Below are 22,737 nucleotides of genomic sequence, written 5' to 3' on the forward strand. Positions count from 1 at the left end.
TTTCCGCCCCTACTAGTCCCCGTTTTCCTTTTATGGCATGCATATTCTGTTCCCCTTGCCCCACTTCCTTAAAACCTCCTACTGTCTCATAGTCCCCTTTCTGGTTTTATGACCTGTGCCTACATTCACACATTCGTATGTATATGAAGGATTTACATATGAGAGAGCACATGTGGTGCTTTCTTATGTGCATGAGTGTTTCATCTATATGTATGTGTGTGCACCACATATGTGCCTGGTGCCCATGGAGGTCAGAAGAGTGTGTCGGATCACCTGGAACTGGAGCCATGAATGGTTGTGAGGCACTGTGTTGATCCTGAGCATTGAACCTGGGTCCTCTGCAAGGACAGTAAGAGCTCTTAGCCTCTGAGTCATTGCTGCAGCCCCAACACATGTGGTGTTTGCCATTCTAAGTTTGGGTTACTTAATATCAAGCCCATTCATTTTCCTGAATTTTCATTTTCTTTACAGCTAAAATTCCATTGTGTACATACACCATTTTAAAAGTTTCTTTGTTGATAGACATCTAGGTTGATTTCATGATTTGGCTATTGGGAATAGTGTTTCAGTAAACACTAAAGTAGAAGTATCTCTTGGATATGTTGATTAGAGTCCTCTGGGTAAATACCCAGAAGTGGTATATCTGGGTCATATGACAGTTCTATTTTTAGATTTTTTTTCTTTTTTGAGAAATCTCCATGTTGATTTCCATATTTTCTACATTAGTTTATGCTCGCAACAGCAGTAGATAAGTATTTCTTATCCCACATTCTCAGCATGTGCTGTTCTTTGTGAAAACTGCTTTTTTGGTTCCTGGATCTTAGCAGCATTGTAGTGTTGTAATGTTCATCTTTCCCCCTACTTTTTGAGACAAAGTCTCACTCTGTAGCTCAAGATGACCAAACACTCACTGTTGTTCAGGCATCTCAAATTTAGAGTGATCCTCCATCTCCTGCCTTCCAAGTACTGAGGTTATAGGCTTGTGTTACCACACCTGTCTATAGTACTCATCATTACGTGTCCCCCAGAAGCTTACGTGTCCCCCAGAAGCTGGTCTGTGGCTTGCACAACTAGTACAACATGATTCCACTAGATAGAGACTTACTAGGGTGTGACCTACCCTCCTGGCAAGAAGGTAAATACAGTTTTTTAGTTGTTAGTGCACATTGGTTTTCCCAGATTTGGATTAAGACCAGTGTTTGATATTGATTTGGTTGTAGTTAGCAGAAAAGCCACTGCAAACTGGGTTTAAGCAACGATTTGCTCCTGGTATTTCCCTTTGTAAGTCACCGTAGATAGTTCTGTTGATGTGTTCAGCTCTCTGTGAGGAGGTTATCTCCCTCCTTCCCTAGCCTCATAGACATTCCACAGAAAGCTGTTTCAGTCAGAAGTCACTGTGAGCGTGTGTCTGCAGTCCATGCCCTCTCCCAGAAAGCTCCAACTTCCTTTATTAGCCTAACCTTCTGCTTTGTGAGCTGATGTGGAAAGAAAAGCTCAAATTAGTTTTTTTTTACGTGTATTTTCAACTTCAAACTTTGAAAAGAAAATGTAAGATTCCTTCCTGTGCACTGTTGGCTTCCTGGTTGTGCAGTCTGGACCGAGAAGCTGGCGTCAGCTAAACGGCAGCTTGACTGGCTAGTGGCCCCAGGAAACAAGCCTGAAGTCGTTACTGGCTTATCCTGAGATGGAATTCTGGTTTCCTTGTTTCCAGCCAGTTTGGAAAGCAGCACACACCAAGGCAAAGAACTTGGTGTTTTCCAGGCCTCAGGCAGGTTCCAGAGAGGGCTGGGTGCGGTGCCTGTAAGGACCTGCTGGTGGCAACCTTGGCAGGATTTGCTCACTTTCTCTCTTACTTATTCCTCCTCCTGGCAGTTGAACCAAGTAACTGCTACTGACAGAAAATTTTAATTCTTAGGGGATTATATTCTTCATGATGGCGGTTTGAGGAAGAATCTTAACTTCTTTAAGCACATACCAATCCTTTTGCCGGCCCCAGTATTTAAAGAGCTGCTGGTATTTAGTTCTTTTAGTAGCCATTGCTGTCAAGATGAATTTTGTCTTGACTAGGTCATTGTTGTTGTTTTCCCTTATTTAAGAAAGTGATAGTAAGCTGGGCATTGGTGGCGCATGCCTTTAATCCCAGCACTCGGGAGGCAGAAACAGGCGGGTTACTGTGAGTTCGAGACCAGCCTGGTCTACCGAGTGAGTTCCAGGACAGGCTCCAAAACAATACAGAGAAACCCTGTCTCGAAAAACCAACCAAACAAACAAACAAAAAACAAACAAACAAAAAAAAAAGAAAGTGATAGTAAATCAAATCTCATGGACAGTGTTGTGAAAAGATTCCCATGCTGCTTCCTTGAATCTCTCAGACTGCCTTTCCCAGTTCCTGTTCTTACAGGCCCATGAGCATCTGCCTCCTGTCCTCCCTCTCATATGTACCTCCCTCTGTGTTTGCCCCTTGAGTGCATGTGCTCTGTGAGTTTGTGTGTTCTACAAGTGTGTGCCTGGGTCACCAGGATGCCATATTCTTCCCAAGAAGCAACGACCATGTCTGGGACTCTGTTCTTGCTTTCCCATCTTTAAGTTTCACATCAGCAGTTATTTGAAACAATTGCTGCCTTACCTTCCTTGCTGGGAAGCATCACACACGTAGGAAAGTGCATGGGCCTTAGCTTACAATTTAGTGAAGTGCTATAAAGCAAATTTGTCTATTTACCTCCACCTAGGCTGAGTCCTAACCCCTCAAACCTCCAACAGATTATTGCTGACTCAGCCAGGGTACACCAGACTCTGACCTTGGCCTATAGCTTCACTTATCTGGGTTTTGTTTTGATGTTTGTGTGTGTGTGTGTGTTCGCATGCGTGTGAGTGCACATGTGCATATGTCTGCTTGCACAGAGATAGATATCAGCTGTCTTCCTTAATCACTTGTACCTTATTTTTTGAGGCAGGGTCTCTCTGTGAACGTGAAGCTTGCCTATTAGCTAGAGTGGACCCAGGGATCCTTTTGCCTCTTCTCCAGTGCTGGATTGCAGCTAACTCAAGTCCTGAGGCATACACAGCAAGTCTTGTCCCTGTCAGTTTTAAACTTTTCTATAAAGTTTATTTTTTAGAGTAATTTTATTTTCACCAAAAAAATTAAACAGAATGTACAGAGAATCCCTGTGTTAGTTTCTTTTCCTGTTGCCGTGACCAAACACCTGACAAGAAACAAGTTAAAGAGGGAAACGTTTATTTTGGTTTATAGTTCAAGAGGATACAGTCCATCATGATGGATGGGGAGGTGACTGGTTACCCCACATCCCCAACAGGAAGAGAAATAATAGAGTGGGACTGGACCGTAAAGCCTGCTCCCAGTGACTCACTTCCTCCAGTAAGGCTCCACTTCCTAAAAGTACCACAGCCTTCCAAACAGCACTCCCATCTGAGGACCAAGTGTTCAAATGCATTAGCCTATAGAAGACATTTCACACTCAAAATGTAACTAACAGTCCCTATGTACCTCTGTACTCAACACGTGGAATCTCCTCCACTGCCTACATTCCATCGGAAGGTGCACAGATATCATTTTATGATATATATTGTAATATATCACATATAATAATCATATGTATCATGTTATTATAGTCTGTCTCTTATCTATACACCCCCCCCACACACACATACACTTCCCAATTCATTACTCCCTTCCCATTGCAGGCCATAGACACTAGTTTCCCTTCCCTAGGGTGAGTCATCAGACTCATCTTCCCTGGCCTTTAGAGGTCATAGATAAATTTTCTGATGTATTTTCATCCTCTGCAGGTCATGAGGCAGGGGAATCCTAACCTATTCCCTGAAGTGAAGAAGACTGAATCACTGGAGCAGAGGGCCTTGCTGGGTTTTTACTAGGCCACGAGAAGTCATGTCTATGCTAGGAAGGCTCCAGAAAACCTGAAGGATAGAGTGGGGAGTGTATGAAGGTTTCTCCAGGTAGTTTCTGGAGAGTGTGGGGGAGCACTAGAGCATCTCTAATTAATTGCATCTCTTCATGTAGACCGTAACAAGCCAGTCATGTAATTATGCCTTCTCTGTGTTCTGTGGGCCTTTCAAGCACACAGTCACAACTAAAGATGAAGTCTTGAGAAATTGGGAAAACCAACTTGGAGCCTGAATCTGGCATCTAAGAGGCCATCTTAGGAATTGGGCCAATGATCTGTGGTATCTGGTAGTCTGCCCTGTAGACTGTGTTAGAACTGAACTTGCAGGCATGATTGCTTGCTTGCTGGTGAGGACCTCTCTTTATTATGGTGTCAGAGCATGCTATGATAGCTTAATGGGGGAAACTGAAAGAAAGCTTATTTCCTACTGTTTACTGCAGTTGATGAATCACACAGATACATTACCACCACCTGCATTTACAGCAGAGTCCTCTCTTGGTATTAGGCACTCTGTAGGCTGGACAGTGCATGCTGACATGTATCCATCGTTATTGTGTCATGGGGAATAGTTCCACTGCCCTAAAAATCTCTGTAATTTTGTTTCTTCTGCTTGGTACTGAGGGTTGAGGCACACCTATGTTCCTGCTCTTGCAGCGGCTCATTCATACTGCTGTGTGAATCTTTCTGTTTATCACTAGATAGCTTTTATTAACTTGTCCTGTTGAGTATAGATACTTAGTTTCCAGTTTGGGCAAGTAGACCTCACAAAGTAAGTGGCCATGAGATATGTTTGTTTGGTAGTGAAATAACCTAGATTTAATAATTCCCCAGTATGACATGTGAGACCCAGGAGTTGACTCAAGAGTCCTAGTCAAGTTAGGTCATGATCCCAAGTTAAGGTCCCAAATGCCGAGAGTATCTTCAGGGGGACAAAGAATGCACTGTGAGTTGTGGTCTGTGTGTATGTGGGTAATACAATTAGGAGGTACACTTGCAGCCCAGTGGCTGTGGGAGGAAGGTCACAGTTGGACGAGGGTGCCTCTATGTTTCATTCTGCTTTGGAATCTTCTTTTGTTGGATGTTTTCTCTAGGCTTACTTGAAGATGAAATGTGTTAGTAAATTTAAAACTACTTTGTAGAATGATAGCTTTTACCTTTATCTGCTTTTGAAAAGGTGCTGAAGAAGTATCTGGGAGCTTCTCTTTGAGCATGACTAGAAAGTTACCCAACTACTGAGCCTAACAGAGGCTCTGGACTTGAGCCGGCCATGCTGCTACCCTGTGTCCCTGGGGTTCCCCAATATGTATCCCTGTTTGAGGAGCTCTCATGCTGAGTTAGCCCAGCTTTAGCCTTCTGATTCTTTCCCCAGCAAGTGGGAAGGTCAATTACAGCTTGGCTACTGCCCACATTTCTCAGATTTCAGCTTGGAAGTCCCAGTTGGCTTCTACTGTGTAAATAATCTCCTGTCATGAATGACACATAGAAAGCTAACACTCAGCTGATTTAAAGTAGTCTTAGTACTTGCTAAAGTAATTCCTTCCTAAATCAAGGAACACTATGTGATCAGGCATGTCTGAGACCTAAAGTCTGTGCAACAGCACCTGGGTGCTGGAGCAGTGGGACAGCAGTCGGTCTCCCAGGCAGGGTTCATGTTTGCAGTATGCACAAGAGCTGAGGCTTGAGCTCAGTGTGGTTTTGTTTTGCTTTTATCTTACAGGTATGGTCATTTTGTCTGTGTACCACTTGTGTGCCCAGGGAGCCTATCAGACCCCTTGGGACTGGAGTTATAGATGGTTTTGAACTACCATGTGGGTTCTAGGAACTGAACCTGGGACACATGTTGGAGTTCCCTGGAAGAACATCTAAAGCTCTTAGCTTCTGAGCCATCTCTCTAGCCCTAATATGATTTTTAAGGCTAAAACAAATGGTAAAACTATTCAACTAACTTGTTGATTAAAAATAATCTACGCTTTGTACTTGGCAGTCTGTTGTTAGTAGTGTTGAAGTTGTCTTCTCACCAGGGATAGCTAGCATTTATTGAGCATTTGCTCTGAATAGGGGTTATACACACCTCCACATGGGTCATCTACCCACACGATGTAGCTCTTGTGGCAGGTACCACACTCCCACAGGAGGAAGGCTCCAGAGGCTGTCGGTTAAAATATGGGCCCACGGCCAGCAAGCTTAGGAGCTGGGTTCTCAAACAGGCCAGCTTCCAGCTCTGGGCATGAGGGTCATTCTGTCCTGTGCTGAGACCAATGTGCTAGCTTAGGGAGAGTGAGTCAGTATGCTTTTATTCAGATCAACAGAGACAAAACACAAAACAAAACAGTGTGCTGCTCTGGGAGCGTATTTCCCAAGCTCACTTATCTCCTCACAAGCTGGGGTTGTGGACCCCTTGCCTTATAAAGGCCAGGAAATCTCAGGATGACCAAATGTCTAATAGAATGCTGTGCTTTGTGACTTTTCCTGGGGAGACGTGAACAAACGCCAATCACTGCAGATAAGGCACTGATGACACATGGGGGCGGGGAGAGGATGATCTCAACCAAGTCTAGCCTGGTGAGCAACTGCGTTTACTGAGGTTATTCACAGGAGCGTGGGTGAGGGGTTACTTGCAAGAGTATGAATGACTCAAAGGCAGCTGTGTCACCAAAAAGCCCACCTGAGACCCAGTATTCTTAGAGCTTTGTGGGCAATTTGTAGACAACTCCAGTGGAAGCCTTCTTTCCCTAGCAATGGTTTACTCCTTACATAGCCTTGGGGTCAGGGCTTATGACACTTACAACTCATTGAGCTTCCTAAATTTCCTTAGGTTCCTGATCTAATAAGCCCCTCCTCCATCCAGGCAATGCTTTGATTACAAATAGAATTAATCTGTTCTTTCATCTCAGAGGTGTACAAACAGGGAGTTTGGGGTATTTGATCTCATCTCCTGGTGATCAAAGGGAGGTGACCCCACTTCAGCCACAGTGAAGCTCCAAAGGCCTGTCTTATATTTAGACTCCCCACTGCGTGAGACCAGCATGTTCTGAACTTTGGTGGGTTCCTCTTGACACTGGATGGCAGTATTGTGTTGCCTCTAGTGACTGGGTTTACCAAACTCATCTCCTCCAGACAACCTGGAATAAGAAGCCCAGTTAGAACTCACCATCTGGTTATAGCTACTGTCTCGTGCCCCTGGTTGTGAGCAAATCAGAGTAGAGCCCCTGACCTCTTTTGATGTACATTACCCACCTTCCTTTTCACTTTGGCTTTTGAACTTTACATGTCTGCTGTGAAAATGTTGTAATCTAGATGTCTTCCAAGCTTTTTATTAATTATATACCAATAACTTTTCAGTTGCTTTCAGAAGCTGTTTGCTTTTTTGCTTTCATCTGTAACGTGTGGAACATTCCACCAGTGGAGTAGTCCTGCATCTCCATTCTATCCTATGTGGTTGTGTAGTTGTGAGCCTAATAACCTTTTCTAGGTTAAATACCAGAGACATCTACTTACCATTTAAAAGGGCTTTGTTATTTTTTTCAAGACAAGAAGCTGAAGAGATACTCATTTGTATATTAGTACATTTCATCTTTATCATCCTTTTTTCCTAAGGAACTGTTGAATAGTATTATCCTTGAGCAGAATAGCTGTCATCTTCCATCAGATGAGCTGTGCCTGCCTTGCTTGCAAGAGGCCATCTCCATTGGCTTGTTTACTGTGGGTGTTCCTTCAGAGATGGAGGGATGGGGAGAGTCTTTGGACCTTCACCAGAGAGTCATGATGCTCCTTGTAGCCATTTGTATGCAGTTATGCCTGAATTGCACATAGCCTCAGGGGTTTAGGAGGTGGTAGAATATTAGTCTGGGGGAGATTAAATGGAGTCTGTGATTCTGGGGAAACCATCATCCATGCTGGATGGGGACTTTTCAGTAAGGCAATTTTGGGTTCACCCATGCTCTTTGTAAGCAATAAACTCATTGATTCCCCAGGTTAAAATTTGGTGGGATTGTTCTTTGTTGGTCACTAGGACCTTAAAAGAGGGAGTAAACATTGTTAACATCTTCCCAAGGGAGGGATTCTTGCAATAGAACGAAATACTACATTTTTAATAGGTGGAAGCCAAGTTCTTGTATGAGGTTGGGTCATGCAGGACTAAGAATATAAGTGCTTTGTGGGGGATGCCAATTAAAATGCCATCAATGACTGGAGTGTGCCTTGGGGTGTATGGCATTTGCTTTGTAGAAATGGGCCTCTATTTATCCCCAGCACCTCATGAAAAGGGTAAGTGGGGAAGATATCATCCACTGCATTTGTCACTGTCCCCAGGAGAAAAGTTGTCAGGTTCAGTGGCAGCATCATCTATTTATCTGAGCTTGTCTTATCCTATTAGGGTCTCTTTGGGCTCAGTTGTGCTTGACCCAGGGTCCTAAGGTGTGAGACACCCAATTATTATCAAAAGATCAACCTGAAACAGTAGTTCCAAGATCATTTTCTCTCTCTCTCTCTCTCTCTCTCTCTCTCTCTCTCTCTCTCTCTCTCTCTCTCAGATTTATTTATTTATTTATTATATATACAGTGTTCTGCCTGCATGTATGTCTGTAGGCCAGAAGAAGGCACATGATCTCATTACAGATGGTTGTGAGCCAGCATGTGGTTGCTGGGAACTGAACTCAGCACCTCTGGAAGAGCAGCATCCAGTGCTCTTAACCATCAAGCCATTGCTCCAGCCCCCTAGTTATCTCTTATTAATGAAATTTAAAGATAACTCTCCTGTACATATATACAAAAGAAGAATAAGCTTTATTAAGATTTATAGGAAAGTGAGAGTCTAAGGAAAACTCCTGAGAGCAGGAGATACTTCTAAGAGACAGAAAGAATGCTTAACTTCTTGTCTGTGGTGTTTACGGGGGTATGACAGAAACCGGACATAGGCTGAGGTGTCTACTGTGAGGTTGTTTCCCTCTGGGCTATCATGGACTGAGCCAATGGCAGACCCACATAACTTATACATGTCCTCCTGGCCCAACTAGGACGATGATTATTCACTCCTCATGTGCTGCCTACCAGGTCAGGACTGGCTGATGACCTCTGTCCGCTTCTGACGTGTGTTTTTGTTAGTTGCTCATCTTGACTACTAGCTGATAGTCAGTGGGCCAGCGTTAACCATCCCCTTCTCCTCAGTGCCTCAAGTGTTGTTAATTACACTAAACTTTCTGAGCTCTCGCATTTATGTGAATAGCTTGCAACTCTCCTAACTCTCCTATGGCAAAAGATTTATTCTGTCACAGCCACCAAGATCTAGCTGCAGTCTTTCTTGATTTATTTCTAGCTTTTTATCTAAAGGTGGTCCAAAGTGGTTTTCCAGGTGGCAGCTTCATGTTGGAAGACACCTTTACTTCCAGTTCAGTCTACTACAGTTAGCTACATTAGAATCAAGGCTGTAAGAAGGGATAGTAATGCCATCATTGGCTCTGAGTCCCACCCTTTGTCTAATCTCTCTAGTCTGGTTATCATGTACTCAGCTACACGCCCTCTTATTCTTCCTTACTGCTTCATGCTTTGCTGTTTTAACTCTCCAGCCCCCGCTGTCACTGCAGCTAGCATCTTGTAGTTGTCACCATTGGCCCTTTCCCTTTACAGCCTGCTGAATGCTCTTTCCTGCATCACTGTCCTCAGGGTTGCTCCCAAGGTTGACTTTGCCCCAGGCCTTGGATCTCTGTCTGGCCAGCCTGGGAAGGGCCTGCAATCTGAGCTCAGAGTAGCTCTGTGCTCCCCCTCCTCCCTGTCTCCCTTTGCCTCCAATACTGAGCCTTTTAGGGAAAATTTCCTGCATTTCTGAGTTCCTTTTAAGATATTTTCCCTATCACATCCGTTTGCTCTTTACATCATGATGTGTTCTGTAGAACCTTCCCCCAACTTCATAGAACTGCTACGTTTTCCTTTTTTCTTGTACAGTGAAAAATCCTTTTTTGAAAAGTTCTGATTTCAAATGTAGCCAGGCATAAAAACTTCTTGGTCAGTGGCTGACTACATATATATGGTTGCAGAACCAAAGATTATATGAAAGCTGAAAAATCTCTACTGCCTGGTTGCATAGTAGTTGTAGTAATGCTGTTATGTACTTGTTACTCAAGTGTGTGGTGGTATGGGTGTATACAGACCTATTCTGCTGCCATTGTCTGAAAGTACAGCACGTGTGGTTGAACATCCTTGACTGTGGTTTTAGTTTATGTATTTATTTAACTGTATTTCATTGTTATTTCAGAGTGTGTTTTGTCATCCAGGGAAAATTTACTAGAAAAAAGTGTGCCATGTTGTGCCAGTAGCAGCCCCTGATACATCATTTCTTCCTGTGCTTGATGTAGTCTTATTTTGTTCATCACAGTTTTCAGAGCACTGCCATGTGTATACACTATGTAGCTTCAGTGTGTGGTGAGCTGGGCCATCTAGACTTAGATGTAGATGCAGAGTTTGCACCATGATGATAGCACCCAACCTTTCATTGCTCACAGTATGTCCCACCCTTTAAGGATGAGAGCACATTATTCTGTGCTGTGTTGTACAGAGTGTGCTAAATGTCAGGCCCAAAGGAAACTCTGCTGCTTAAATTTTGGCATCCCTTACCAAAGGAGCCAGTTCCCTTATCACTGGCAGAAGGGACAAATGGCTATCTGTGGTGCCTATTAGTATACCAAAGTTCAGGCTCCCTCGGTATGATAGGTACCTGGCTCTTCTCACCTCTTCCCCTTCCATAAACTTCTCCAGCTCGTGGGCTTCCCTCCCCCCAGCTCTCATTGTCCTTATAACCCTGCTATTTCAGCTAGCTCTCTCTTTTGCCCCTCTTAGTCTTCTTCTCTCTTTGTCTTTTTCTCTTTCTCCTTACCCCATCTCCTTTCCAGGCCCAATCTGCTGACCATATTCAGTCGACTCCTTTCTTTATTCTGTTCTAGACTCTTCCAGATGCCTCTGGCTGTTCTCTTCTGATATCTACAATAAAACCTTCCACTTAACCATATCCTGCTGTGGTCATGTCCTCAGCTTACACGCTAAGCTATTTAACAAGTCCTCTCTGTTGATGAGTCTCTATTTAGTGATTTAAAAACCCAAAGTGATACCAGCAAGTAGTAAAAACCACATTTGTTGTATGACTTTTTGGGGAGAGTCTGTTTTTGTTCACCCCAAAGAAGTCAATGACAGACCAAAGAAATGACTCAAGCCTAACTTGGTGTGTCAGCTTATTGGGGTCCCTTATAGGAACACAGATGACTAGAGCAACAGCATCACCAAAAAGCCCACCCAGCATGAGTGATGACTCATGAAAGCTGCTGCTTTGGAGTTTCCAGGTAACTACACCACTGGAGTCTGTGCCCTGTAAGCAAATAATTTATTCTTATAACCCTGGAGAGAGGTGTGGGAATCTTGCAAGTTTCTTATGCATGTCATGAACCTCCTAAGTCCTCTCTTGCTTCTAGGGAAAAAATGTCAAACCTGAGGAAGCAGCTACACAACATTCCAGTAACGTAATTATAAATGAAGTTTAAGAAGAGTTGATGAGGCTGGAGAAAGTGGTTTAGATTACTTGTTTTTGCAGAGGACCTGGGTTCATTTCCTAGTATCCACATGGCATCTTACACTGTCTGTAGCTGCAGTTCTAGGGGATCTGACACTCTCTTCTGACATCTGCATGCACACAATGCACATACATACATGCATACATACATACATACATACATGCAGACAAAATGCCCATATACATAAGATAAATAAATCTAAAGCATTTTTAACAGAGAAGGCTTGATCCCCAGAAACCACATTTTTAAAAGGCAGTTTGAAACTGGGTGGTGATGGTGCACACCGTTAATCCCAGCATGCCAGCATGGTCTATAGAGCGAGTTCCAGGACAGCCAGGGCTACACAGTGAGACTCTGTCTCAAAACAAACAGACCAACCAACAAGCAAAAAAAAAACCAAACAGAAATTTTAAAAAAGAAAAGAAAAAGCAAGTATGATGAAGATATAGGCAGATACACTGGGGCTCCCTGGCTAGCCAGCCTAGCCTAATCAATGAGTTCCAGGTCCATGAGAGACCCTGTCTCAAAAAAAAGCAAGGTTGATGGAGTCTGAGGAATAGCACTCAAGGTTGATCTCTGGTTTCCATATGCGTGTGCCCCCCCCCACATTCACACAGAGAGAAAATTTCCTCCTCCCATCCTTCCCATGCCAGTGTACACAGTGTGGTTTATGTTTTTTCTTTTTCAAGTTCTTTTCATGGTCACTGTGGTTAGTATCTCTGTAGTTAGATCCTGTGGGCAGTTGTCAGTCTCCCAACTCTCCGTTGTTATGAATTATGGTTTTAGATTTATATTGACAAAGTCTGAAACACTTGTAGTCTGTTTCTCATCTATATTTAGGCTCTCTGTGCTTTTTCTACAGAATTTTTAATATAAAAATTTTGCTATAAGAGAAGCAACATTTTTAGTCTAAAAGAGTAACAGAAAAAAAGAGAAGCAACATTTACAGCATTATTATAACATAAGTATATTTTGCTTTAGAATTAAATAGAATGATGTGTAATTTTGAAGCACAGAACCCTTGCCAATCAAAGAAGGTTCACATGGAAACTCTGTCTTGTAGGTTTCCGTGCTGCTTCTGGCAGCTTCCGTTGCCATGGCTTCTCTATCTTATGATGACTGTTTCTTCAGTTCTATTTTTGTTTTGCTGGAGCCCCTCCTTAATCAGCTGCTATGTGGAATCATGACTGACAGGCTTCTTGAGTTCTTACCCAGTGTTCAAACATGTAATTATCGTGTTCTAACAGTTGATTGATCCTCTGACTGAGTCTGGAATTCAGGGTTTGTATCACTTTCCCTCTGTACTTAGTACTCTCTGTTATTTCCAGTGTCTGATGTTGAAGTTGAGAAATTGGGTATCAGACTTGTTCTGTTGCAGGGGAATCTCTTCCCATCCTTGCACACTGACATTTTGATTTCTTCTCACCCCCATCATCCAACTGGCTTCTTATTTTTAGACCCTGGTATCAATGGTTATATCTGCCTTAGGGATCCTTAGACTTTCTAATTCTTAGGTTTCTGTGTAGGCATGGAAACACTACCTCATGTCAGACTGCTTGAGAGGACCCCTTTCCCTCTGTAGTCTCACATCACAGATTGTTCTGTCAGGTCACCCTGCTTCTGTCTGCTCGTGCTTTCAGGACTTAGGCAAGTTTTCTTATTTGTCGTTAAGTTCCTTTTGTAATTGTCAGTTCTGCTGTGGTTCACTTAATGCCATAAAGGACCCTTTCTGACATTGTGACCATCAGGTGGACTGAAAGGGAAGGAAGTGGAAACTTCATCACCACTTGAAGCAGAAGCTTTTTAGATAACTCCTGGAGAATGCAGGGTTCCATGCCTCAGCCCTTTTATAGGGCTTGATCTTGTTCTTCCATAGAAACATAGCTCAGTGCTGCTGAGGGTTTGGGAAGAAACTAGATGAAGCCAGTTCCAGTGAGCTTATCAGCAGCTTGTATGTAAAACATGATGTGCCTTTACATGTCATTTTTCACTATATAAGGATACTCCATAAACTGGAAAATGGCTGGGTGTTTTTATTATACTTGTATGGAACATCACTAGTAGAATTCCCTATTATCCAGTCAGCACAATTCCCAACAGATAAGATGTCACAACCTTAGCAATATGGAGAAATTATAAACATCTGTGTTATAGGGAAAAATGGAAGTGGTGTTCCAGATGGAGAGTTATTGAATAATTATGGTTCAGAAGCACTATAAGACAATTTGTGCAAACATAACATGGAAATTGTTGTACAAAAGCAAGACAATGATTATAAAAACTAGGTATAGCTGGGTGGTGGTGGCACATGCTTTTAATCCCAACACTTGACAGGCGGAGACAGGTGGATCTATATGCGTTTGAGGCCAGCCTGGTCTACAAAATGAGTTCCACGTCAGCCAGAAACCCTGTCTCAAAAAAACAAAATAAAACAAAACAAAAAGCTAGGTACAGTAGTGGATGTCTAGATAAATCAAACCCGGGTTTGCTAAGCAGACATCCTTTGTATGAGTGACACAGCTTTGCTTGAGAGCCGTGTTTATGTAGTGAAGCAGACTAGTGTGAAGTCACTTCCCTGGCCAACTTTAGCTGTGTTAAGAGAGAAGCTACGAAGTCTCATTGTTGCACCACGGGAAGTCTGAGTTTAGGGTATGTTGGATGCCCTTGGGCTCACTTTGAGCTTCACTGCATGTCAGTGTGCAGGTCTTGAACTTTGGTGGTATGGAACTTTGAGTTCATTTTCTTTCTTTTTCACGTAGACTGGAGATGATACTTGGGGCCTTGTGAATGCTGGAACTGTCATGTCACTGAATGCTCTGTCACTGAACTGTGTTCCCACCCTTTCAGCCAGGTTCATTGTTACTAGATAAGCACACCTGGGCACACAGTACACCCTTTGTGACTATAGTTTTCACATCTTCCAGAAGCTCAATGGTGAACTACTTTTAACCAAGAATACCTGCTTCTGCTAGAATAGGATAACAGAGCAATCCTGAGGTCTCTCAGGAACCAAAGTCAGATGCCTTGCTCCTGTCTCCCCTCAGCTCGGTTAGTAATGACAGTCCCCAGGTGCTCTACTGTCTTTCAACTTTGTTTCCCTCCACCAGAGGAGAACATAAGGAGGCTTGTGTATGCTTAACCTTCATTTTAGTTATTAGCAAAAACACGGTCTTCATTATATCAGCATTGTTATTTATCTTCTGTGCTTTTCTCCTTCCTTCTTCCTCCCTCTTTCTCTTTCTTCCTTATGAAAACTGTCAAATTTATTGTATGTCAGAAAGATATGTCGATACCAATGCGAATTTTTAAGGACTCTGTTGAAGAATACTTGAGTAGAAATGTCACGCTAACACACCTCCTTATTTTATTTCTGAATGTTAAAGCTAACTGTGTGTTCCTGGTGGGAATGCATCCAGCTTGCCGTGATGTTCTGTCTTTTATGTATTGCTGGATTTAAATTCCTGGTGATTTTTGTGTTTATGTTTACAAGAGACATTGTCTACTGATTTTTGGTGTCTGCAGCATGGTTACATTGGTCTCGTGGAGACTGGCTTACTTGCTGGAAGGACTCCCCCCCACCCCCATTTGCTGGTGTCTCCACACATGGCTTCTTCTTTTTGGTCTTCTATGTATTCTCACTAGGATTACATTACTTCTGAAATGTTTCCCCTAAGACTCTCTTTGGTGGCAATTGTCCTAGGAGCAGTTTGTCTGAAACACTTTCATTTGTCCTCATTGTGAAAAGATTGTGTTGGCTAGATATATTTAGAATCTTTTTTTTTTTTTTCGTTTTTTTTTCGAGACAGGGTTTCTATGTATTGTTTTGGAGGCTGTCCTGGTACTGGCTCTGTAGACCAGGCTGACCTCTAACTCACAGAGATCTGCCTGCCTCTGCCTCCAGAGTGCTGGGATTAAAGGTGGTATATTTAGAATCTTGCACCCTACCCCTGTGCATCTTTGTGACTTTTACGGCTTTGTCTCATTTCTCTATTCCTGGTCCAGGTTTGTAGCTTTTTCTGTTTTCTCTGCCTTCTAGAATTTGAATTGAGAGTCTCTCCCCCATCCCCCCACCCAAGGGATCCTGTACTGGAGTTTTGGTCCCCAGGAAAGTGCTATCAGAAGATGGTAGCATCTTTAGGAAGTAGGGCCTTACAGCCGTGCCTTAGGTCACTGTTGGTACAGCAGGAATCTCTGTTACTGTGTGTCTGTATGTGCTCCACGCTGACTTCAGTTCTCTTGCCTTTGTTGGCTTGCCAGCTATAACTGGGTGAAAGTACCTTCATTTTCAAGATATAAAAATATTTCCCTTAAGGCAAGAAAAAGCCATAGTGGAGACGATGTGACTGATCCTCTGGTTTTGTGACACAGGAAAATCTCAACCTAGTAGTTCTTCATTAATTATATAGAAAATCCTCAAGGCCCACCCAGTAAGATGATACTTGTTCCTACCCATTGCCCAAACAAACCAAGTCTGCCAGGATGTGAGCACCTGACCATGACAGATGCCCTCCTCGTGGAGCCTGAGCCCCCAGGCCTTTAGTGTGCTTAGTTATATCTGGCCCAGGGCTAGACAGTTCTCCCAAGAGGGTGGACCTGAGGAGAAAGGTGCCAGCCAGCATCTCTCTCACTCACCACCTCCACTCTGTCCCTCAGCATGAGGCCAGCACCCACGCTGGCTTGCTGGCTTGCTCCTTGCTTTTTGGGCTCTGTCTCTGTGTTTTTCTGTAAATCTCTTTCCATGTGAGCCTTTCCTCTGGCTCTAGCTCTGGAAATAGAGCTCTTTCATGGCATTGGGATCATTAGATTCCTCTCAAATTGATCATAAACAGTCAGATGTGGGGGAAACCCCATTTGTTTAATGAGCCCTTTTAATATTCGCAACAGGTTTTAATTTCACATGGAGCAATAGATTGCTGAAATAGTATTTTCTCTCAAGTCATAAAAAATAATTCCAAAAATGCTCACTGATTCACTTAAAAAAAATACGGGCTTGGAGAGATGGCTCAGAGGTTAAGAGCACTGACTGCTCTTCCATAGGTCCTGAGTTCAATTCCCAGCAACCACATGGTGGCTCACAACCATCTATAATAAAATCTGGCGACCTCTTCTAACATGCAGGTAGAACAGTGTATACATAATAAATAAATAAATAAATAAATAAATAAATCTTTTAAAAAATACAAGATGAGGACTGGGCCTGTAGTTCATTTGGTAGACTGCTTGCCCAACATACATGAAGCTCTGTGATTGACTCCCAGTACCACATAAACCAGGTTCAATGCACACACCTGCAGTTCTCAAAATATGGAGGCAAAAGGATCAGAAGTTTGAAGTCATTTGTGACTACATACTAAGTTTGAGGCCAGTGTGGGAGGTATGAGAGCCTGGGGAAGGGGAACTAAAAAAATTTCAGAATTGACTAAAAAACGCTGCACATACTTAAAAGTGAGCAGTGTTCCCACAGTTGAGATCCTGAGACTCAGGGAAGATCTTGATATTTCCAGATCTGCCCCAGCCTTTGCTGACCCTTGCTTGTCTCTGCCAGGCAGCCAGACTGTGTGGGCCAGGTAGTGCCCCTGCATTTCCCCAGAGGCTGTGTAGATTGAGCTTTGTATGTGCTATGAGCCCTTATATTTTCATAGTCTGTTCTTAGGATGTTATAAAGAAAATAGGTCATTACTTGCTAAGAACATAAAACTTGTTTAATGTAGTCAGTAAAGCAAATGACAAAATACTCTTCCTTTGGTGTGTTCAGTAAAACACAGAGAATCAAGGAAAAACCAGCTGATGCTTGGAGTCTGAGTGTCCATGCCAACGTTATTAGAAGGATGTTGGCTTAATTGGATCTTCAGAACTGAGATAAATCCGATTTCTTGACTATGGTACAAACTTATACTCCAGCTAAAACTTAGTCTGTGTCAGAGAGGAAAAGAAAAGTTTAAATTAAACCCAAACTGGTATGAATTCTTAGAACAGAATATACTTTGTCTTGTTTCAAAACATCCTTCAGTGGACTAGTGAGCTCAGTTGCTAGTGTCCCTCCATGAGGAATTGTCATTCTTAGGTTTTGCCATGTGCATGAACTAGCTGGGCCTATGTCCTGGGCTGCCACTGCTAGGTGTGGAGGTGCTGTCCTTATTGAGATGCAGATGGCCATGGACCAGCTCACTGGTCTGCTACTTTAAAGCTTCTAAAATTTCTCTTTCCTTTAGATTTTCTCACATTGCTTATAGGAAATCACCTGTTCCTTCTAGAGCCACAGTCCCAGGAGTGGTTGCCAGCTCTGGTCCTCCTTTTCTGCTGGATGCTGGTCACTGAGCCCTCAGACAAAGTCCCTACTCCCATAGTGTGATTAAATTATAATGATAAATATCACTTTAAGAGGAAATGTAATTATTTTATCTAATCAATATGATTATTACTGGCACAACAAATCTATCAAGTGCTAGAGTGATAATTCATGCTAATACAATTTGTACTGTACTGCTGTTGGTATCAGTCTTCACTGGCATGAGTGCGTAAGCTGTTGAAGCCGCCTTCCAGCTTGGTGAACCTGGAGACACTTGTCAGAAAAGGGGCTTCTGAGACTTGGAACAGCCACCAAGAGGAGCTCCACAAGTGGAGGGGGTACTAGCTCCTCAGAGTGTCTGTCAGTACACTCTTCCTCCATCCTGAGGGTTGCCTTTTCTCTCAACCACACATGCACCTGTACAGGCACAACAGTCACAACTCTGCCTCCTTTCTGAGGAATATAAAGCTTCCAGCTGCCTTCATGCTGGCTCACACCTCTGATACCTGAGCTGTACATGGGGTCCTCTCTTCTGTGCTACAGGTGATCATCTGGTGGCCTTATCCAACAAGGGGCCATTAGCTAGCCCTATAGCAGCTGCAGGTAATGCTCTGTAAACCACTTGTTGTTGGAGATATTTTTCTAATACATGTTTATTATATGTTTTCTGTACAGAAAAAAACTAGTATAAAAGAATAATTTTAACTGCATGACCACCAGCTAAAGTAGATGGACAGTGGTACTCAGTCTGCTCCATGTTGCTCTTTGGTAGCACCCTCCCTCACACACTGGTAGATACCTTCTATCCTACACTTTGGGACTCTGACTTGGTTTTATCCTCAGTTGTCCATGTAAGCATGTACCTGTGAACTTATGGTTTGACTTGCCTGGGAGGAAGCTTTCATCTCGTGTTTCTCCTACGTGGCTAACTTGGTAGGTAGATCACTGTAACTGACTTTTACGCACATTCACAGCTCTACAGCCACAGCTTAACCCACCTTGTTGGGTTGAATTTGCGCCCCTCTTATTATATAGAGCTTGCACATCTGTTTGCATGGGACAGACTAGTCCTGTTCCTTTTCATTATCTTGATAGACATGTTAAACCTCCTGGAGTAGTGGTCTAGGTATGGAGGGTTTGTTGTAGGGTAAACTTTGTTTTCTGATGCTTTCACATGTATACTTTTGTCACACATTACATTTCTTCTGAAGCCTTTGTAAGTCTGTAATTTTCTTGGGATCTGTTAATTTACTTAATTTTTAAAAGTTTTGGAGATGAAATTCACATGTTTAGTGTTGCCGTAGTTTGTAGTGATAATTTTATTTGACTAGCACTTGGTGCCTGGCAATGCATCTTAAAATACGTGGCACATAAAACAGCACTGTGTTTATGATCATCCTGACTGGGATCTTGTGCCCAGGCATGGTGAAGTGATGAAGGAGCAGTTCTGGGCACATGGCCCAGATGCCTTTGTTCTGGGTGGGATGGCTCTGTGACCCAGTAAAGCAACTGTGAGGAAGCTGTTGACTCTGGAGTTATAATGTAGGGCTGTGGGAGACACAGCAGGGAAACTTGTAGGCTATCTTTTCCTCACCCTGCCCCTCAGGAGACCTACAGCCATGCCCTGGTGGCAGTGGGCTCCTGTGAGAGTTAGGAACTGAGAGGCACAACACACACTTCATTTTTGCTCCTAGCAAGGATCTAGTCACCTCCAGACATAGCTCTCCAGATATCTAGGAGGAGCTCTGGGGGGGTAGGGTCCTGAGTTTATTATGTGGTGAAGTGCCCTTAACAGTCTGACTAGTTGACAGCACACTGAGGGGAACGGCTACAGATAGAGTTTCACAGTCAGTCAGAAGCAGGGTGGCTACCAGGGCAGAGTGAGGGCCTGGGCACATGTGTCCCTGTGTCTGTACTCTCACACACATGTGTTTGCATGCATAATGGATGTGTGCATTTTATTTAAAGAGAACAGATTTTACCTGAGCCCTCCTTCCTTTCTAACCCTGGGGTTCTGTTAGGGTGTTGTGTTGGGCCAGTAGGATTTAAGTATGGCTGTAACATGTGCAGTGACTTGTGGACAAGTGAACCAAGGCCTGATGGCGACTGTGGATCCCCTTTAAAAATTGGTAAAAGCATCTTTAAACTGGTATAAGCTTACGGGCAGGAAGAAGACTTTTAAATTCAGAGTGTCGAGTCAATGGCACATGCATGTAAGTAATGTCAGTTCTGGGGAGGTGGATGCAAGATCTCAAGTTAACGGCCAACCACAAACAAGAGTGTTGTGAGCGTTCATTTCTCAGTTGGTGAAAAGCCTTTAACCTGAAGTTAAGTAGGTACTGAGTAATCGAATCTTTTATTACAGATCGAAGTTTGCCAAGGTGGGCATGGAGAACTCAAGGTGTGGCTAAAGGAGCACATCAGCCCAGGACATCACACTTGCTGCTTCAGTACCGCTGAGCTGCGCTCTCATTTTGTCCTGAAGGAGTCTGGCCTCAGGATTTAAGCCAAGATAAAAACGAAACACATTCAAGGTAAGTAAAACCCTTTTAAAACCTCGTAAAATCTGACAGAAGATGCCTTTTGTGCCAGGTGTGGTGGCAGAGGCCTGAATTCCAAGCCCTCAGGGTTGGAATTCCTAATCCAGGAAGATTAGGAGTTCAAGGTCAGTCTGGGATACATAGCAAAGGCCTGTCTTTAAAAAAAATTAATTAAGTCCTTTGGCTTGCCTTTGAAATGCATTTCACTGAATAATTCCCAGCACAGACTATTACCCTGCGTTCACTCCTGTCTTTCTGTGGCCATGGACCTCTTTAGACCTCACATAACCCCAGCCATCCTTGGGCTGACTGACTTCATCACTGTTGATACTAGGGAAGTCTTATGAAGGCCCTTTACCATTCCATGCTGTTTTCTTGGATTTTTTTTTTTGGTGTTTAGTTTTTTTTGACTGTCAGTTAAGTTAGTATCTGTTTCTGTTGGGGTGCTGAAGCCCCCAAAATGCTAATATGAAGAGTAATTCAGTCAGGGCCACGTTGTGGAACGGGAAGGTTGGACGTTTTATTCTTGGTGTGGAGGTGAGGAATGATGGGAGGATGGTGGTTGACAGAGGGTGCTCTGTGCCTGTGTGTGCCCCAGGATGTCTGTGGCTTTTCTGCTTCCTCACTTACATCCTGGTACCAAGGAACACCCCCGGGACTCTGCACCTGCGTGGCAGCTCCAGAGTGAGCCATCCACTGAGCACTCCTGCACTGCCAACTGGAGAGTCGTGAGTAGCACGGTCAAGGCAGTAGGGGAAGTTACTGAGGGTGTACATGTGGGCAAAGCAGAACAGCTTGAAGCCCCTGGAGTTCACCATGCTTGGGGGACAGCAGTGGGCTCGCTTCCGACCACTGGGTTTTGAATTTGCACCAAGAAATGTCTCATCTGTTATTTCTGTGCCCATAAATGTTCTACAAAAAAAATTGAGAACTCCATTGGAGATTCTGTTTTATTTACATCTGATGCTGATTGTGTGTGTGTTGGGGATGTGTATGTGGGGTATGTGGGTGTGTGCACGCATGCACGCACTCGCATGTGTGTGTGCAGTGAGGGGGACATATGCAGTTAGGAGGTGGGAGGAATCACAGTTACCTTCACCATTGACGTGCCAGGCAGTAGAGTTTTTTTTTGTTTTTGTTTTTTTTTTTTTTGGTTTTACGAGACAGGGTTTCTCTGTATTGTTTTGGAGGCTGTCGGTCCAGCCTGGCCTCGAACTCACGGCAGTAGAGTTTTATTTTTGCTGATGACCCATCTTTTAGCTCCGTTAGCAATGTGAAATCAGTTTCTCTGTAACCAGAATTTTCTGAGAGACACTGGAAATCCCAGAGCTGAAGTGAGTCTGAGGAGACTTAAAGGTTCTTGCTGCTACCCAGAGCTCAACTAATGGCCACCTATTTTTAACATGCTGCAGAAGTAAAGCCTTGCATTAATTCTGTCATGTATGTGAAACAGCAAGATCCCTATACAACATGTGCATACTCTGGAGGATTGAGTTACGTATATCCTTTGCACAAATAAATCATCTTTAAGGAGATCCAAGAAAATCAGGTCACAAGGAGCTAGGTAAAGCATGTGCTGAGCAAGCAAAGTTAAGGCTGGAATAACAAAGTATCAGCACTGTGGAGTGTGTCTCCTCCTACTGGCTCGTTGTGAATAAATGCTAGCAGCAGTGTAGAAATTGCGTATTGCTTTTAATTTGGGTGATGTGAGCTAATTCTGGCAGCAGTTTTTTAAAATCAGGTTTGAAGAAAATAAACATGTAAGCGTTTGACTAAAATAGTCCTTCCTCTCTTTATCACCACATCTGTTTCATAACAGGCATGGCACTGTGCTGGCAGGCTGTCTGTGCTGTCTTGGCTTGGTCCTTAAGAAGTGGTGTGTAGCTCAGGGATTACTGCTGGCAGAGGTGTCAAGTACTGGATTCCCTGTCAGGTGGTGCAGTCTTGTGTTCTTTCCACAGTGGTTTCATTGCTGGGGAAAAAAAAACATGATAAAGATATGCAAACTTCATTGTGCTTGTGTCTAAAACACAAATAGGTCTTGGCGTACTTAGCTCACTGTAGACAGCTTTTGGTATGCGTATTAGTCAGTCTTCTCTAGAGGAACGGAACGGATGGAGTAAACACCTGTATATTAAAAGGGATTTCTTAGCCCTCACAGGCACGCTCAATTGCTTGGTATTCAATTGATTTCAGATGTAGTCAAGTTGATAGCCAAGATTGTCCATCACAGTACAGCACATAGTTCCATTTTCAGAGGGTCCTTCTCATTTCCTGAAGCCCAGGAAGTCCTGATCACTGATGACCAAACCCCTGTACCTCCATCTGCTGCACTACTGGATTCCACTCCCACTGTCTGCCCTCACAGTCCCAACTGTCCACCTGAATGGTACATAGTCCACAGTTCTCTCTGTGAACCTGGCCCATGC

At 43.4% G+C, this 22,737-nt stretch overlaps 1 protein-coding gene across 7 annotated transcripts in view; it reads left to right on the top strand.

Annotated features, from left to right (window-relative positions):
• The window catches only part of Adarb1 (adenosine deaminase RNA specific B1), a 122,801-nt gene that overhangs the window by 33,125 nt on the left and 66,939 nt on the right, over positions 1 to 22,737 (top strand). For all 7 annotated transcript variants that reach the window (XM_040732505.1, XM_040732508.1, XM_040732506.1 and 4 more), the window contains exon 2: positions 20,134 to 20,302. The gene's annotated coding sequence lies outside the window, so the exon portion shown is untranslated. The remainder of the gene's footprint in view (positions 1 to 20,133; positions 20,303 to 22,737) is intronic.

This window comes from Mesocricetus auratus, unplaced genomic scaffold (assembly GCF_017639785.1).
Source record: "Mesocricetus auratus isolate SY011 unplaced genomic scaffold, BCM_Maur_2.0 Super-Scaffold_100027, whole genome shotgun sequence".
Classification (NCBI taxonomy): Eukaryota; Metazoa; Chordata; class Mammalia; order Rodentia; family Cricetidae; genus Mesocricetus; species Mesocricetus auratus.